This window comes from Pseudonaja textilis, chromosome 2, assembly GCF_049901715.1.
Source record: "Pseudonaja textilis isolate UNSWEBS1 chromosome 2, rPseTex1.2, whole genome shotgun sequence".
Taxonomy (NCBI): Eukaryota; Metazoa; Chordata; class Lepidosauria; order Squamata; family Elapidae; genus Pseudonaja; species Pseudonaja textilis.
This window is the reverse complement of record NC_141991.1, coordinates 72,911,625-72,931,449: the sequence shown is the minus strand read 5'-3', so window position 1 is coordinate 72,931,449 and position 19,825 is coordinate 72,911,625. Positions and strand designations below refer to the sequence as shown.

The 19,825-nt window shown below is 38.2% G+C and overlaps 1 long non-coding RNA gene across 2 annotated transcripts; it reads left to right on the top strand.

Moving 5' to 3' along the window:
* The first annotated feature begins 13,653 nt into the window (after window positions 1-13,653).
* On the top strand, window positions 13,654-19,556 carry LOC148126912 (uncharacterized). Of its 2 annotated transcripts, XR_015741422.1 has the most exons (3): window positions 13,654-13,790; window positions 13,928-14,104; window positions 19,299-19,556. It is a non-coding gene; the product is annotated as an uncharacterized LOC148126912 (long non-coding RNA). The 2 variants fall into 2 exon arrangements; XR_015741421.1 differs by lacking the exon at window positions 19,299-19,556 and having other exon boundaries at window positions 13,928-14,515.
* Window positions 19,557-19,825: the final 269 nt, after the last annotated feature.

Below are 19,825 nucleotides of genomic sequence, written 5' to 3'. Positions count from 1 at the left end.
ACTCTTAACATGTCTCCTGAAGCAAAGAATTAAAGAAAGACAAATGAAATAATCAAACATTTGGAACATCTTTCTGTGAGGAAAGCTGAACAAATGTAGAAAAATTGACTAAACGAAGATATAAGGGACTGCTCTCTGATTTTCATCTCTTATTGTGATTCTAAGGAAGGTTATTCCCTTTAATGCGAATGCATATGAATAATGGCAATTTTCAAATTTTTTGCAAATAACTTTGTCCAAGTATAGTCTTACATATTTTAGCATGCAAATTTGGGGGAAACTATATTATCATTCATGGTGTCTTTTAAGACATTTAAGAAATCTCAGTGTATTGGAGAGTTGTCATCTGGCAGAATTGTTCATAGTGACTCATTCCCTAATAGGGAACATTGGACAGGAAAATCTCCCTGCAAACTGTTGGGACTAGTTGGCACACCTTTTTCCCTACATATTCACTCACATTCAACAAAATCTTAATTCTCCAGCCAATTTATTTTCTATGTCCAGAGTAACATCTTTTGTCATGTCATTCTTGCAGCCTGTCATTTTAAAATCTCTTTCAAATCAGTCTTGATCTTGTCAAGTAGAACTTATTCCTCTTCCATAACATTTTACTCACAGTCTATCCATGGAAGAAGACACTCTTGAAATTAACTTCTGTGTCCATTGTTCAAAAATATCCTTCAATATGTCTAATGTTAAAATATTTTGCCTCATTCTCTAATCATAAGATGAGTTTAAGTGTTCTTATCCTTTAATTGTAATATTTAGATCCTTTTCGTTCACTGTAGTATCCAATTTTAAGTCTTATAATTTAAAAAAAACTTAAAGCAAAGGTATTTTCCTACAGAAAGGATTCTTTATAATTAATTCCAAAATCTTATTTCAAATTTATCTGGACCCTTAATCCATTGTAACTTTCCAGATCAATGTTTTCATCATCCTTTTGCTTTTATGTTAAAAAAAAGTCTTAAAATTTTTACTTTAGAACATTTTTTGGTAAGGATTGAAGAAAATTCACCTGGTGCTATAAAATTTCTAAATCCAAAGTTTAGCTGATAAATAGTTACATGTAATAAATAATTTCTGGATATGATTAGAAAAGGTAGCATGTAAATCCAGCATCCTTTCAAAGGCATCAACTGCAGTCTTGCAGTCTCCTTGTGAAGAACAACTATTTAGAGCACTTGTGCATGATCTCAACTACTCTCCTTTCAATTCCAGAAAGGAACCAGTCTATTTGCTAGTTCTTTATTCTACTGTAATAATTTGCTCCACTCTTTGTGAAGTCATCTTCAGTCCTTTATTTCTTTCTTGGAAGAGATAACCAAATAACAAAGCAAGAGAGTAATCTCTATTGCTATATTATATAATTTTGCTATATTGGTTTTTTTGTACTGGTCTATGACTGGAATAAATATTTGACTGACTGATTGATATTGGATTTACTAAGGAAGCTTGTTAAAACTTTGAAGAATTTTGTGAGAAGAGACCAAAAAAGAAAAAGAAAAAAAAATCAAGTTCTAGTACATTATTTGAAGGGCCTAAATATCAAGAAGCTTGTTAAAAGTAAATGGAATGGAATATAAAATTGGTTCATTTGATCAAGGTTAAAATAGATATGTTATATCTGTTAACCTTTAATTGACTTTTGCCGACAACAGGACTGAAATGATTAAGCTTTAAGATGTTTTGTTTATAGACAAGAGATGGGATTTAAGAAAAAGGAATCGTTTTTTTTGTTATAAGAGAAGATATGCTACCAAAATTATTTATAGTTATGATGAAAGGGGAGCTATTTCTTTATATACTTCTTTTCTTTTTCTTTACTATATTCTTACAGTTTTTCATTTTTCCTTCTATTTTTTCTCTCTTTTAATCAATCAGAATAGTGACATAAGGGACCTTGGAGGTATTCTAGTCCAACTCCCTGTTCAAGCAGGAAACCTATACCATTTCACACAAGTGGCTATCCAGTCTTTTCTTAAAAACCTCCAGAGATGAAGTACCTACAACTTCTGAAGGTGAGGTGTTCCACAGATTAATTGTCCTCGCTGTTAGGAAGTTTCTCTTTAATTCCAAGTTGTTTCTCTCCTTGATTAGTTTCCATCCATTATTTCTTGCCCTGCCTTTTGGTGTTTTGGAAAATAAATTACCTCTCTTCTTTGTAGCAGCCCTTCGAATAACGGGATACTGTTATCATGTCTCCCCCAGTCCTTCTTTTCTCCAGACTAACCATACCAAATTCCTGCAACCATTCTTCATAAGTTTTTTGTCTCTAGACTTTCATTGTCTTAGTTGTTCTTCTTTGCACTTTTTCCAAAGTCTCATTAGCTTTTTTGTAATGTGGTACTTCATATGATTTTGATACTATGCCTCAGTTTATAGAACCCAGGACTCTATTAACTGTTCTGGCTGCTGCTGCACACTGCTAGCTCATGTTTAAGTGATCATCCACTAGGTCAATTCAAGGTCCCTCTCACAGTTACTATTTTTGAGCCAGGTTTCGCCTAATCTGTACTTGTACATTTGGTTTTTCCTGCCTAGATGTAAAGCCTTACTTTTTTCCACATTAACTTTCATGTTGTTGGATTGTTCAAGCTTGTCAAGATCTTTTTGGATTCTGAGCTTGTCTTCTAGAGTGTTGGCTATTCCTGCCAACTTAGTCTCATTAAAAATTTAATGAGTTCCCCTTCTATTCCATGATCTAAATATTAATATCTATTAAAATATTGAAGATTACGGGGCCTAAGACAGAACCTTATGGTACCCCACTGTTTATTTCCCTCCATGTAGATGTAGTACCATTAAGGACTATTCACTGAGTATAGTTTGTCATCCAGTTACAAATCCATCTGGTGGTGATGCTGTCTATCTCATATTTTTCCAGCTTACCAAGAAGCCTACTTGTGGTCTACTTTGTCAAATGACATACTGAAGTCTAAGTATACTATGTCCACAGTATTTCACTGGTCTACTAATTTAGTCACTTTGTCAAATAATGATTCATTGGGTATGATCTGTTTTTAACAAACCGATGCTGTCTTCTAATTCTAACTTTGTTTATAGATGTTCACATATCTGGGTTTTTTATTATTATCTTTTCCAGTATCTTCCCAGGTATTGATGTTAGGCTGATTGGTCTGTAGTTTCCTGGGTCTGTTTTTGTTTTGTTTTTCCCTTTTTTGAAGATGGGAACCACATCATCTCTTTTCCAATCCTCCAGTAGTTCCCCAGTGCTTCAGGATTTTTGAAATATATGGTACAATAGTTCTGAGATAACATCTGCCAGCTCCTTTGGAACTCTGGGATGTAATCTGTCAAGTCCCAGTGATTTATATTCGTCAAGATCAGACAGGTGTTCTCTTACCATTTTCTTGCTTATTTTCATTTTTATTTCTAGCCTGTCTTTTACAGACAGATGTTTTTGGTAGGTTGGTCTATAGCTTTTCTTCATTAAGACTAGTGCAAAAGATCAGTTTTAGTTTGTATTAATTTTTATTGGTGTAATTTTTTAGTAGCATTACTGTAAAAAACCCAAACTCTTAATTATCCATGGGCAGTCTGAGATAATCTCTGAATGACATCCTGCAATGAAATGTCTATTGAACATAATAAATGCCTTATTTCCATATATGTAATGAGTGGCTAAGGTGCTCTATAGAATGAGTTCTGCCACGCGTGGCTTGAACACCTGACCTTCAAGACTTCTTTAGTTTCCTGACAATGTGTAGTTAGCTGGGTTTGAGATGTGGTCAATACATTTTAAGGATGATGTCTTCTGCCTCGAAGACCAATAGCGCACCCTACTTCTGAGGTCTTCTTTGACCCAGACCACTATCACACAGTCATTAATCCCTGCACTAGAAGTAACTCTTTGCAAAGCAGAATTCTCACAGTCTCTTTATATAAACTCATTAGCCAAGAAAGTTAATTAGACATTTAATTAACAAGTTAATGGCATCCAAAGATTTGCAGCTGCATTTCAACATCATAGTTTGAATTGCAGCTGCAGCTATTTTATAAATTCTTTTATGGTTTGGCTCTCAGGAACCTTCAGGGACACAATTGAAACCAGAGGTTTTTCTTGTGAGACTTGATGGACAAATAGTAGGAAAAAACATCATAGAAATTTGATTTTGTTATATGATAACTGCAACAAGGTTATTGTATGAAGAAAGATGGAAATATTCAGCACTACCCACAATGGAGAAATGGTTGGTGAATATGGTGGAACTTGCTGAGATGGGCTAAATTAAATTATTTGACCAGAGAAAAGACAATGTCTACATTTATTGCTGACTGGGAGCTTTATAGAATTTTCATGTGAAACAGGAAAAAAAATCTCTTGTAATTCCTGGTTTTTATGATTAGACAGAATAAACTATGAGAAGAAGAGGGGTATGAGGTAACTGTAGAGTAAGAGATAACTTATTATTGTACTTCGGAGGTGAAATGCTGCCGGTTTGGCTTGGTTCACCCGAACCGGTAATAAAAATGCTACCAGTTCAGGCGAACCATAGTAAAAAAAATGCTACTGGTTCAGCCGAATTGGTATTTCTGACAATCAGCTGGGTGACGATCAGCTGTGCCGCATGATTTAGATTAGCTAGACAGCAGGAAATCATTGGATTTCTTGCTTTCTAGCGAATCTAAATCATGCGGCACAGCTGATTCTCTCCCATCGCTGTTGTACTTAGCCCAGAAGGCTTCCAATTGCTTCTTTTTTTTTTAGTGGTCAGGAGGCTTCCCTGAGGCCCAGTAGGCCAAAAATGGGGCATGGAGAGTTGCTGCAAAAAAAGAAAAAAGAAAAACAGACTTTTGACCTTCCCAGTCACATGACCACATTGCCACGCCCACCCAGTCACATGGCCACACCCACCTAGCCATGCCCACAGAACCAGTAGTAAAAAAAATTGAATCCCACCACTGTTGCACTTATGACTGCTGTAAAGAAAATCGGAAGCTACTTCTTTGTATGGCTACGTCAAATATCAGGGGAGGATCACATAACTGACTATTCTATCATTTAGGACGAGATCTATACAAACATTTCATTCACACACCATTTTGCATGGAGTCTATAAAACATCAGACAACGTGTTTGAAATACGTAGCATTTGAACTTCATGGTAGCTATTGTTTTTGTCGCAGAGATGGGCAAAGGGAAGTAACCTCTCCTTTGTATGCTGTGGGAGTGGAAACTACTGAGAGGGATTGGATTGAAAGCAAAGAGGCTTTACTTGAACGAAGCTAGCAAAGCTTACAAAGTCTGCTGTGGGGAAAGGGGGTTATGGGCAGGAACTGTTGCTTTTTTAAAAAAAGTATTTCAAATATGAAAGTATGGAGGAATGGGGATTCAAATATGCATAAACATATAATGGTTATTTATTTTCTAAATCTTGTTATAGGCCTATTTCAAGGCAGGGACACATCTAGAACTGGAATCCATTTCCTGTTCACAAAGTTTTACTTTTACTCCTAAGAAATGATGAGCCATTCCTGGGATGGACAGATTAAATGTTGTGAATTCAGAATGGAATGTCTGGGGGAAATACAAGAAGAATACAGTTAGGGCAAATCCCTAGCATCCAGGACATGCAGCCAAAACTGGCCAGCCTCCGTAAACAGCCCACACATTCCTCCTCGTAATCTATGCCAGGCATATGAACGGTGCTCCCTGATGGATTATATTATCCTGGCCATGATTTCAAGAATTTACCTCATCCTCATCACCAGGATGGCATGGCATTTCCTCTGGCAGCTTCAGATGGACATACTGGAAGCATAATCTATCAATACATGCAGGTAGTTCTCACAGATATGATGAAGTATAAAAGAAGCAATAATCATATACAGTCCAACTCAAGACATGGGTACAAATAATGCCCTCACACTTTAAGACAACCAAATGCCTGCTATTCAACAGTGTGAGTTTGGCTATGGTAGCTATTGACGAGCACTGTTATTAAACAGTGCCATCATAGTTGTCTGGATGACTGGATGAACTGAAAAGCAATTTATTAGCATGGTAGAAGAAGAAAAAAATTAAGAGAGACAGAAGTTCCAAAACACTGTAATACCAAGAAATGAATAGATACTCTGACATAGATGTCCAGGAAACGTCCCTTGGCATCCACTATATTCCTTACTATAGTAGTACCAGGATCCTTTGATGCCATATATCTTTCCTCTTCTCTCCCTAGTAATATGTTCCTGATAAATATGTTTCTCATCTTTCCTACTACCTTCTCCTATTGGTATATTATGATTTATGACTTATTTATATCTTATGATTTATGATTGCACCTTATGAATTATGATCTATGACATATCACTTTGTTGCTTGTATATACATTGAGAGCTTATGCACCAGAGACAAATCCCTTGTGTGTCCAATCATACTTGGTCAATAAAAAATAAAGAATATTCCATTCCATTTCATAAAAACTGGTGCTGCAAACTATCTTGCGGGTCATATATACAGTATACAGTATTTCTCAATACAAAAGTCAACACTGAATGCCAGCTGCTACAATGACAATCTGGCATGTATTGGCATCCTACTCATATCCAGGAGGTATCTATTTATACATTTCTCAATATCCAAGCAGTGTCTGGAGAGATGAGATTTATTGCCACATCTGGTGAAGGCTTTACAAGTGTCCTGCTACCAGCTATATATACTAGGACAATACCTCTCAGCTCTAACAGGATAGCCAGCTGATTCTAGTATGGCATGGGTTTTGGTACAAGTTTGCTTATTTTTGATACACAGAGGTGACCTCCTTAAGTCGCTGTTTCATAGCTTTTACCCCATCTGTATTCAATGGCATGACACAAACACATGTAACATTTCACGAAAATTTAGAACTGCATTGATAATTTGATTTCCATTGCTAGGATCTTAGGCAATAAGATAGTCTACATCATAAATCACTCGAGATACAAAGATAGCCACTTTTACCACTAAAAATATTTTAAAAATCCACATTGCAGCAATATTTCTTAAAATTTTCAAATTAAAATTATTTTTAAATTTTTAAATTAAATCAAATTAAAATTCTTGAACTTTTTCATGTATCAGAGAGAATCCTAGATGGAAGGATGGCACAGCCATGATGGCACCAAGCTATCAAAAATCTGATGGGTCCTTTACTTGCATTATTTATTATCTAATTTAAACATTTTACTAATTTTTCCTCTATTCTGGTATTGATTGCAAAGAACTACAGGTGATTCACAGAACATAGTAATGGTTCAGGCTAGATCATACATAAAAGCTATAATTACACTGTATTTGTGGATACTGACTGCTCAAAATCCCATTAGTAAGAGGCCCTGATATCAGAAGAAGAGGGGTTTGATATTTTTCTCCCATTCTTATTTTCTTGACAACTACCCCTTTTCATATGCTCTTTGCTCTAGAATGGAAACTGAACTGAGCATGATGTTCAGAGGGGAATACCTGAGAACTGAAGCCAATTTCCCTTGCATCACACTGACAACTGTTACGATTCAAAGCAGACATATCCTGCTATGTGTCATTAAATATTTTATGGATCAAGCATCAGGTCTGCTTTATTTATATAATGCCATTTATTTTACTGTATTCCTTTCGATTCCACATCTGATCTTTTGATCCCTTCCTTGCTTACATCAAATTGGGTTGGCTGTTCGTTTTCAATAATGAAGTTCAAAATATATGTATCTGTATTAGACAATTCAGAAGGATAAGAGGAACTAAAATACATCTTTAATGTCTCAGAGAATGATTGGAATGTTAAATTAGATGGGATGGTGCCCTAGCCCTTTAAGGAGGCCTTCTTATGAAGTCATCTCTAGATTCCATCCTAATAGTTAATTTTTATCCTGTCTCTAACCTTCCCTTTCTGGGAAAGGTTGCTGGGGAGGTGGTCACCCTGTAGCTCCAAAAGATCCTGAATGAAATGGATTATCTGGATCCTCCTTGATTGGGGTTCAGGACTGGATATGGAATGGAAATGCATCGGTTGCATATTTGGATGATCTCTGGTGGGAGTGGGACAAGGTTTAACGGATGCATCCATTCTCTACTTGAACCTCTTAGCAGCTTTCAATACATCAGTCATGGTTTCTTTCCTTCTAGGGGGTGGCAGTTGTAGCAAGGAGGGCTTTTGCACAACTGCAAGTTGCAAGCCGGTTGTCCTCATTTCTGGACTAATATATCCTCTTCAGAGTCACCCATGTCCTAGTCATCTTCCATTTAAACTACTGCAATGTGCTTCACATGGCACTGCCCTTGAAAAGTATCTGGAAGCTTCAGTTTTGGTTCAAAAATCAACAGCCCACATAGCTAGGTACATGTCGAGACTTGCGCAATGGTTACCAATTTGCTTCAGGGTGCAGTTCAATATGTTTATTGCCTTTAAAAATCTTACATGGGTTGGAGCTAGGTTATTTAAAGGACCATCTGTCAGCAATTACAGCTACCTGCCCCACGAGCACAGGGAGGTATGTTGCAGGTCCCACCCATTTGGGAAATACCTCTAATGCGACCAAGGAAAAGGACCTCTCTATGGGAGATAAAGCTGGCCCACACCTTAATACTTTTCTAGATGACATCATCCTGTTAGTGGACTTGGGGACCTCAGATTGATGCAGAGCTGATAAAATGCTAGCATAATTTTGTGGTTGCTGCATGTGTGTGTGTGTGCGTGTGTGTGTGTGTGTGTGAGAGAGAGAGAGAGAGAGAGAGAGATCTTACACTGTGAAATGTTAATATTGTAAACCACTTGTAAATAAATAAACTGGATTCTTTCGGTATAACCTAAAATATGCTCTAGAAATATATCCATATATCCATGGAAATGTAGAGAAGAAAATACAGGTTGATGCATAGTAACTAGGCATGGCAAAATGCAAACCAACATCACAAAAAATATCATCACTTAAAATACAAACATATACTAGATATGGTAAAGCACTGATATAATGTGGACCATAAACTTAGAAACAATCTGAGAAATTCATCTATGATCAGCAACATATACTTTTTCTTACTCTACTTTTCAAATACTTGAAATATTCATATATGGTTTTCATCTTTAGCTTCTTTTTCTTGTTTTTTTCACTGCAGTAAATGTTGGTCATTTAATATGGGAGAAACTTTTCTGGCCTTTGGACTGTGTCCTTTGCAATATGTTATAATGATATTATTTTGAACTTATAGATGGTTGGGTTTATTCATTGGCAACCAGCAATTGATATAAATTGCCTCTCATCTGAATTTGTCTTATGTGGTTAGATTGATGAAAGTCTCTGGAAGGAAAAAAAAATCTTACCATCTCCCAGAAATGGCTTGACTTAAAAAAACAACTGTACCAGTTGCTTTTTGTTAAACCTTATAAAATATGACAGTTTTGCCTCCTATCTCAAATCTTCTAGGGTGGCATGAAAAGATGCGTGGAATTCCCAGATCTAAGCCATTTGTTAGGCACAACAACCTGGAAGTAATTTTTTTTTTTTTTTGCTGATTTGCTTAGACTGCTTGCCAAAGAGAGTTTTTATTCAACTGTTCTGTTTTCTTTCCTCAAGTGAAAGTGAGGTATATACTGCCACCAATGCAGTTTTTATTTTGATGTACATAAAGGAGTCATGGGCATACTCTTTCTTCTTCTTTGTGGGAGCTGCGCTCTTGCAAGGAGTTATACTTCTTTTTATTGTTACTGTAGTTGAGCAGCCAGTCATAACCTGGAGCCAGTGGTGGGATTCAGCTGGTTTGCATTGGATCAGGCAAACCGGTTGTTAAATTACCCACCTCCTGCTATTAAAGTGGATCCTGAGCACTGGGCTGCGCTGCAATGGAGAAATGTGCAATGGAGCGGCCGATTCAAGGGGAGGAGAAGGCTGCCTTCCCTCCTCCTTCCCTCATGCCGCCCGCTTATTGCCCTATTCTCCATTGCAGCGCAGTGCCCAGGATCCACTTTGATAGGAGGGAGTAATTTAACAACCGGTTCGCCCAGGGTCAGGTTGGCCATCATGGGAGGCTTGTCCCGCATGTGTGGCGGAGCTGAAGGATGGGAATGGGCCTCGCACGACAGCAATCCTAACCCTGGGTGAACTGGTTGTTACATTATTTGAATCCCACCACTGCCTGGAGCCCTTGTACTCTTCTGGAATTTCAGTCCCACAGCCCTTGAATCATTGGACATGCTGGCTGGAGATTATGGATTGAAGTCTGATACACCAGGACTTCATAAAATAGGGCAAGATTGATATTGAAAAAGTTAGTGAATAAGAAACAGGCCATTTGGACCATACTCTCTCAAATGAGATTTCACAGAAATCTGGGGTTCTAGGAGAAGTCACTAGTGGTTGTGTAAAAGATTGTGATTGAAAACAAAAAAAAATTTGAACTTCACATGTGTACTGCATAATACTAGTGTTCCCATTGGTGGGAATTGTTATGCAGTGTGACTCAGCTTCCCGCCTGCCACTTTGCTGTTGTTGTAAATGCTGTAAAATGAGGGTTGTTTATATTAGTAAATTGTATAGTGGAATTGTTTTGTTATTTGCTAATTTCATGGAGAGTCTCACTGAGACCTGAAAATTATTTCAAGAGTTCTTCCAGAGTAAAAAGGTTGAGAAAGGCTGTTTAGATGATTGAATCCATCCCTCTGCTCAGTGTAGGAATTTAAAATAAAATAACCAAGAGCAGTTGGCTATCTAGCTTTGGTTTTAAAATTTTACTTGAAGGGTAAATATTTCAGCTTTCTGGGAAACCGCTGAAGTGTCAGCTTGTTCTTACTGGTTACTTTGATTCCTCATTTTTTTAACATTCAGCTGGAATTTTTCTTCCTGTACTTCAATCTATTATGCCATATCCTACACTTTTGACAAGGTCACATAATTCTTGGCCTTTTCCTGTGTGACATCCTTCCAGGTATTTGAAGAATGTATTACTCCTCCCTCAGACTTCTCTTCTCAAGACTAAACAGAGAACTATATCCTTTTTACAAGATATGATTTTAATTCCCCTGATCATTCTCATCATATTTTCTAAATTCTTTTCTCTAAATCCTTCTTAAAGTATTGTGTCTGAATTGGACACAATAACTGAGGTCAAATCTGACAATGCCGAATCAAGTAAATGGTTACTTCCTAAGGTTTGGACGTTCTGTGAATGTAAATTCCTTTTCCTTGCCATGGGATGCTATAGCATTGCTAAACATATACAGGAGAGGAAAGGAGACTGGAGGCTAAAACATCCAATGAATGGTTGCAAGAACTGGATATGGCTAGTCTAATGAAGAGAAGGACTAGGGGTGACATGATAGCAGCCTTCCAATATTTGAGTAGCCATCACAGAATGAAGCGGGGGGCAATTTATTCTCCAAGTCACCTGAGGAGAGAAGAAATAATGGATGGAATCTTAACAAAGATGGATCCAACCTAGAACTAAGAAGAAATTTCCTGACAGTGAAAACAGCTTGCCTTCAGAAGTTGTGGGTGCTCCATTGCTGGAGTTTCTCAGAACGGACAGCCATTTGTCTGACACTGTGCAGAATCTCTACTGGAGCAAGGAATTGGACTAGAAGACCTCCCTTCCAACTTTGCTATTCTATATTCTATACCCTCCCCCAATATTTCTGCTATTCTATTTCCTTGACTAAGTTTTCAGTATCAGTTAGGAACATGTCAAGGACAGTACTAGGGCCTATACAAGCATGTCATCTGTCTCAGAAGAAGTTAATGCTAATGAACCAGAGGTGGTAGTCAGCAGGTTCTGACAAGTTTTGGAGAACCAGTAGCAGAAATTTTGAGTAGTTTGGAGAACCGGCAAATACCACCTCTGACTGGCCCCACCCCCATCTATTCTCTGCCTCCCAAGTCCCAGTTGATTGGCTGGGCCTTTTGTTGCCCTGCACAGGAGAACGGAGCTGGAAAGCAGGTTAGTGGAGTGGGGAGGAATGGGGAGTTTGCAGTATCCTTCCCCTGCCACGCCCACCAAGCCAGGCCCACCCAGCCATGCCGCACCCACCAAAGCACGCTCACAGACCCAGTAGTACAAATTTTTGAACCCCACCACTGTAATGAACCTAGCAATTCACAGGTCAAGGAATCAGGCCTCAATACAAGCAGTAAAGGGCAGGATGCAAACCCCATTATTCCAAACTCTGATACAGAGAACCCCAAAACTGGAGGCAATCCCCCCACCAACCCCATCAGAATACAAGTAGCTAAGGTGGAAAGCCAGATAATCAGACACAGCCAGCAATGGATGATGAACCAGAAGTTAGATGGCAGGGGAAAGTGCTTGATGAGAGCTGAAGCATCGTAGAACAGAAAACTAGCAAAACTAGGCTGATTAGTTTTAACTAGATTGAGTGGGAAGTACAGAAGCCTTAAATATTTCAGGCTGCCTCAGAAGGAAGTTTCTTTCTTTATTTTCTTTATTTATTTTTGTCAATTGCTTACAAGATAATAGGTATTATCTTTACTGAAACAACTTTGGCAAAGTCTTTTTTTCAACTTGGATATCTTGTGCATAACATCTGACCTGCCCTTTCTGACCTGCCCTTTCTGAAGTGAGATCTGACATAAGCTTTTTATGTACACAGTTTACCCACTATCTTGAAAGAGGGGGCTAGGCACTATTCTGTTGAGGGAAAGTTCTGTTCAGCTTAAATTGGGAGGGAAAGTCAAGTTCTGCCAGTGGTGTGTTGCACATTCTGTTTTCATTGGTGCCTTGCCAAGTTTCCTTTGCTTTTGCCAATAAGGGATTTCGTGTGGCTATACTTCTTTACTGCGTTGATGTTTTGGGCTGGAGGACAGCACCATTCTGAATATTCCCTGGTGATGAGATAGGGCTCATCCTGGTTGCTGCTGCCCAGGAAAACAAGGCTGGGTCTGCTGTTGGCACTGCATTCATTGCAGCACTAGTTGAAGACAGAATATGATGATTACCTCTAGGTCTCATCTGTTTGATCCCAGGCCCATCTGTCTCAAAATAACCTGGCTGACAGTCTACGGGTATACAGCATCTTTTTATTAATCTATACTTATTATTATTTATTTAATTGACATGAAGTCTGCCAACTTGGTAGGAAGTCAAAACAATTGCCTGCACTCATCTGAATACTCCTATTTTATATGAAAGGGAATTGCTGATGGTTCTTTCTCCATCAGTAAGCAGCATCTGGTGATAAAAGAAATGATTGGTGGAAAGGGGAATCCACCAATCACTTTCCTTAATTTGTCCTGCATTAGAACAAGGAGGCTGGCCTTGTTGTTGAGGTAGATTAGAGTTCGGCCATCAGAACAGCAAACTTCTAGTGGCTCAAGGACAGGCTTTAATGTGCTGGAATGGTCAGGCTGACCCCTTGCAAATTTGACATTTGGCGAGAACTGATGTATGGCTTCATAATCAGAGATTGCAGTAACTGCAGTTGATTTCTAACTACTCTGTTTGTTCTCTGTTGGAGTCTTACCGAATTATTAAATATCATTGATCCTCTGGAACAGTGGTTAATCTTTTTGGGCTCCTGTGCCAAAAATTGTGCGCACGCTTGCACGCTCGGGCTTGCTTGCCAGCACCCAGAAGGCAGTGTGCCACGCCCCCATGCCTCCTACACATAAGCACGCAATCCCCACCCACCCCGCCTCCCCTGGAAAAACAGGAAGTGATGAAACGGGCCTAGTTTTTGGCCTAAAAAGCCTGCAGAAGCCTTCCTGAAGCCTCTGGGGAGGCCAAAAAAGGCCTCAACCCGGCCAAAAATCAGCTGTGTGGCATGCGCATGTGCAGTAAGGTAAGTTTGCCTGCAGCTCAAGTGCTGGCACAAATGGCTCTGCGTGCCACCTGTGGCACGTGTGCCCTAGGTTCGGCATCACAGCTCTAGAAGTCTTCCCACTCTGTTTATTCTGTTATTCTTGTTCTTTCCTCCAGAATCGGAAGAAAAAAAGTTGTCATGAAGACAAGGCAGGAATTTTCTGGGAGGATCATGCTGTGAGAATTGAGCTCCCAATGGATGTCAGGTTAAGAGAAGTCCCCTTTACTGGAAATGTAAAACTGGAAACTACTTTCTTTTTCTATTTCAATACAGCAATTTGCATGTACAACATGGTATGCATTTATGTTTAAGAAGTTGTTGTTGCCTTGTGGCTGCCAATAGATCTTATTCCCAAAATGAATATAGTCTGTACATAAGCAGATTGGGAGTTTTTTCCAGAAACCAAGCATTCCTTCTCCAAGATGCCTCCATTGTACAGATTGCACTGCTTTAGCTATTCAACAGCTGGGCATCCTCAAATCTAGCTAATCCTGGTTATCCTGCAAGCAATAGAAGGATGATTTCCCAGTGCAGTTGACTGGATGGGCACCATGGAGTAGAACCCTAAAACCATTTCAAAGCCAGATCCCTCTTCTATGCAGTACAAAACTCACGCTCCTGGCCAGACACTGAAGTTAAATGAAGGCTCCATTGCTTTGTATTTATCAAAATGTCTCTTATAAATCTATTTATTTAAGCACATATATATGATTTATAAGACTGTATCTTCAAAAACAAAACAAAATAATGGCGGAGGACTGAAACAAATCCAAGTTTTCCGTGAACATTATATCACGCTGTGGTGGCACAGTGGCTAGAATATAGTACTCTGCCCACTGTTAGGAGTTCAGTTGACCAGCTGAAGAGTAACTCAGCTTTCCATCCTTCTGAAGTGAGTAAAATGAGGACCCAGATTGGAGGGGGGCAATATGTTGACTCTGAAAACCACTTAGAGGGGGCTATATAGCACTGCGAAGCAGTATTTAAGTCTTAGAGCTACTGCTATTGCTATCATCATCCTAGCATATTTCTGAATTTGTGTTTTGCCATATAAACCAGCTAGTTAATTACACATTGGTTGTACATGTTTGTTTCCTAGCTAGCCCAGGATACTAAATATACAGGCTATGTAGCACCATGCCAAAAATGATTTTTTTTTAAAAAAAACCCTCTTTTCAAACACAATTCTATAGTACTTCAATGCTGCCTTTCTCTAAGGATTCAAAGCAGAAGAATTACTGAAAGCTTTACAATAACACCTCTGTGCAAAGCAGCATGTTGTGCGTGTTGTTTGCATGGTCTGTTGGATCCCTTTCCATTCCCTCATACAATCTTTAACTTGTTATCCCACCTAACATGAAGTTTTTTTAAAAAAAGTGTATACAGGAATTTTAATACGTCCCATTTGATTTTCCTTACAAAAAAATACCTTGACCTGATAGGCCAAGGCGGGTTGAGAATTAAATTGCAGAAGCCATTGGTCTTTTAGGCTTAGACCCTGTAACTGATGTGTACCATAGCTTGTTTTTCTTCCTTGAGCCTTTGATTAAAGGATCTAATCAAGTCAGAAGCACAAATAAAAAGTGACTGAAATTCCTTTGAAAGCACTGTGACCTAACCAAAAAAATTCAGAACTACAAGGATGTTGTATTTGCTCTGGCTCAGACATCATAGGCCATTCCAAACATTTTAAGCCCTACTTTTCCCCCCTTCTTAGATCTCTGTTTAGGTCAACTGTAACTTACTGTGTTTTTTTTTAAGTTTCAATGTCTAGCATTTATTCTATTATTTTTAATTTATAAAGAAGTAATAATGTGTACTCTTTCCACTTGGTGAACTCCAAGTGTGCTGAACACCCAGTTAGCCAGTGGTTCTCTGGTCCACATACCTTTGGGGTACACGTCAGGGGTGGGATTTTATCAGTTCGCACCTATTCGCTAGAACCAGTTGTTAACATTCTAAGCAGTTCGGAGAACCGGTTGTTAGAATAAATTACTGGCCCAATCCTGTAAGGAAGGCAAGAAGGAAACATTCTGGTGTTGCTTACAGAAACTGCCTCTCCGTTAACCCTTATTACATTCTTGGCAGGACTAGACTTCCTGCCTCAGGAACTTTTCTGGAGTTTTGTTCCCCTCCTTTGCTGGTACTTTGCTTGTGTGGAGTGACCATTTAAAATTACAATGGCACTGAAAAAAGTGACTTATGACCATTTTTCACACTTATGACTGTTACAGCATCCCCACAGTCATGAGAGGCCAGGCGAGGAGATGCATGCCTCGATGTGAGCGATATTGAGTTGGCCACACCCAGCCAATAACATGACCACCAAGCCATGTCCACCCAGTCACATGACCACCAAGCCCTGCCCACCACCTAAGCCACGCCCACAGAACTGGTTGTTTAAAATGTTGAATCCCACCCTGGTACACGTACCCCTGAACTGGCAGATGTGAGCAACAATCGGTTGCCTTGTTAGTTAGAGGAATCCTGTTAGGGGACACAAATCCATGGGGACAAGTGGAATCAGTATAGAAAAAGTTATTAGGCCATTCAGAGACCCAAGAGCAAGTGAGAATGATGACTATTTGGCAAATATTTGTTTAGAAAAAAGGTTTGTTTGAAATAAGTGGTTTAAAAATAAGTCTATTCATATACAAACATGACAAAAAAAATGAACAAACAACTGAAACTGCTTGTTAATGATGAAAGGCTGAGAGAATTAGAATATACAAGGGTGACAAGATGTTTAAAATAAGGGATAGGAGGGTCAAGCCAGGATCATGAGAGAGAAAAAATAGTCATGGAAGAAAAGGAAGAAAGTGAAAGGAATTTTAATAAAAGTAGAAAGATTACTGTAAGCAAAAGAAAGACACTCTATGAGAAAGAATTTGAAGATAGATTTATTTCCTAACAGAAAAATAGAAAGTGGTTATAAGAAAGGAGGACATGAAAATGGAATGGAATGAAAACAGCTGCATATGTTGCAGACTGACATAGAAGTGTGTGGAATTACACTTCTAAACACTAAGAAAAAAGATGGTGTTGGAATGGTTCATTTCCACTGTGTATTTGGATGAAGAAAATGATTGATTGATTGATAATATTACTGAATCACCCATCTCCCTCAAAATTATGAGAGAAAAATATTGGAGGGAAATGTATTTAGGCAAAAAGACAGCTAAAGAATACAATCAAAGAGACCAAGGAATAGCTAAAGGATGCAGTGCAAATTATGGCTTAGGAAGTAGGTATCTCCAGGACCAATTAATCCATTTGGAATCTGTCAGCCCCAAAATATAGACCAGACCAAGAATTCAACTCCACATTAAGCCTAAAATTACTTTTATAAAGATTGCAACCAAACATCATCTTGCAACTGATTAACCTTTATCTCTTTCCTTTCTTACACTGATGTGGATTTAGGGGAATGTCAACATTCTATATTTGTTCTTTGTTTTTTGGACTTGAGCAATATTTTCTCCTTGTTGCTTTGGAAACTGATTTCCCCTTGACTCCATCAAGGCCATACTCTGTACTCTCTGGAGAATCAGCCAGACAGATAAGGTCATTTTGTGGGGAAAAGGTGATAGTTTCCTACTTTGGAGAAATAAAGGGTATTGAAGCCAGAAGTGCTGTTATGGTGGAACAACTTTCCAGTAAAAATTACACTGCTTTTCAATCATATTTAAGAAAATATTAGATTTTTCATATAGCACCTCTAATCTAGGATTATTCTTCAATGTATCTGTTGATCCAGCATGATCTTTTGTTCTCTTATATTTGACTGCTTCATGATTTAGTAATTAGATGTTTTTAATTTATTTACCATGAAAGTTTTAGTCATTTTTATATGTAAATTGCTAACAGTCAGAGGTCATATTCAGCAGGTTCTGACTAGTTCTGGAGAACCGGTAGTGGAAATTTTGAATATTTTGGAAAACCAGCAAATACCACCTCTGACTGGCCCCACCACCATCTGTTCTCTCCCTTCCGAGTACCAGCTGATCTTCTTCTTTTGTTGGGTCTTCTTCTTTTGTTGCCCTGCACAGGAGAATGGAGCTGGAAAGCAGGGGTGGGGAGAGAATGGGATTTTGCAGTATCCTTCCCCTGCCACACCCACCAAGCCACACCTACCAAGCCATGCCCATCAAGCCACACCATGCCCACCAAACCACATCCACAGAACCGGTAGAAAAAAAAATTGAATCCCACCACTGCTAACAGTTGTACTTGATACAAAAGGATGGCAATGTAATAAATGAATAGCGTTTCTTTTAGAATAAGTACTGCAACATAACTGTGCAAAATAGATTGTTTGCATAATATTAAATGGGTTTTTCAAAGATAGACAATAATGCGAAGCATTTGGTGGAATGAATGCACCAGTTTTCAAAGAATTAATAAACAATAACAATATTTTTATAAAGTGTGTAATGAGAAGGAAAGAGGGAATTCTAGTTTTAAATTATCATCACCATTGGTTCATATTTACATGACTGTGGCATTCATTTTAAACATCTGTCAATTAAGTATCGATCTTTGTAAACATTTCAGCTCATTATTGAGATGTCTGGCTCTTTTATTGAGATGCACAATGCACGTTTCCTCCTTATTGTCTATTTTCTCTCAAAATATTTGTTTTAATGTATTTATGTGTGGGGAGGGTGTGTGCTTGGGGCTTTTACACACCACCAAGAAAAATCTGTTTTAATCTTAAATAAGCTAAGCAATAGCTGCAATAGGGAAAAGGACAGTTTTATATCTACATGATATGGAGAAGCAAAGAAGTAACATGGCTAGAGATCCTAGCTAAAGGAAAAATACCAATCTTTTTCCAATAAGCAGCTATACTTTCACACAGTGTTGAAAGGTGGGTAGAAAAAATTGAGTGAATGGGAACATATTGCAAAACCGGAGCAATTGGTTATCCTGCGCTTTCATCCCTACACATATGCATTACTGTGTTGAGTGGAATACATGGATGAATCAGTATCTCATTATTGCGAGTTGGGCAGCTCTACTAATAAATAAATATCATCGTTCCAAATAAAATAATTGTTCCAAAAATGTGCTTAATTGAATTGCAAACCAAATGAACTTTGCTGGGAATCTTTCCATGTATCTTATTCTCAGGAGCAAAGTACTGATGACCTGTCTTGGGTGAGTCATTAAGAAATAGTAAATTGGGACAAAGCTACAATAGTGTAGTTTTTTTTTTTAAGATAATGCTTGTTTTGATGATAATAGTTCTGCTGATAATATTGCTCCCACTTCTTCGCTGGCAAATTGAAAGAGACACACACAAAAAAAGGACCATAATGTTTTCCAGATTCAAGATATTGTGGGTTTTCTTTCCCAATGGAGCACTTGGAAGGGAAGTGTTGTGGTTCTTTAAACAGCAATTTGTGGAACTTCAATAAAAAAAGGCAGGAGATTTAAAGCAACCATAGTAATTCAATATGCCACAGCTTTCTTTCCTTCCTACAGTGATTACATTCCCATTGAACCAGAACAAGGCAAGAATATTACCAGGAAATATTCCTGAAATTTTTTTAAGCCAATACTGACACTCTTCTTTTGAAATGTTCCTAAGCAGCAATAGTTGTGGTAGTCCTCTCAACATCTCCTTTTGGATGAGTTCTGGCAAAGGACTAGTTTCGTGATCAAATAATGCCAGGCTAGGACACAGTGTCAAACTAAGCCACAAACACCATATTGTACCCTGAACTTCACAGGGTGATTTTGTGCCAGTCACTCTCTCTCAATTCAGCCTGACTCAGAGGCTTTTGGTGGTTGGGATCACTATTAAAACAAAAGTGAGAAACAAATATAAAAAATGTTAGACATCCATTTGTACTGCGTTGTATTTTGATCGAATAAACAGTATTTCAATGTAACAAACAATTTCATTTGTATTGGTAAAAGAAGTTCTGTGATAATGCAGTAAAATTACATATCTGATATTAACACAGTTGAGAAAGTCCAGAAATATTTCACAAAAAGAGTTCTCCATT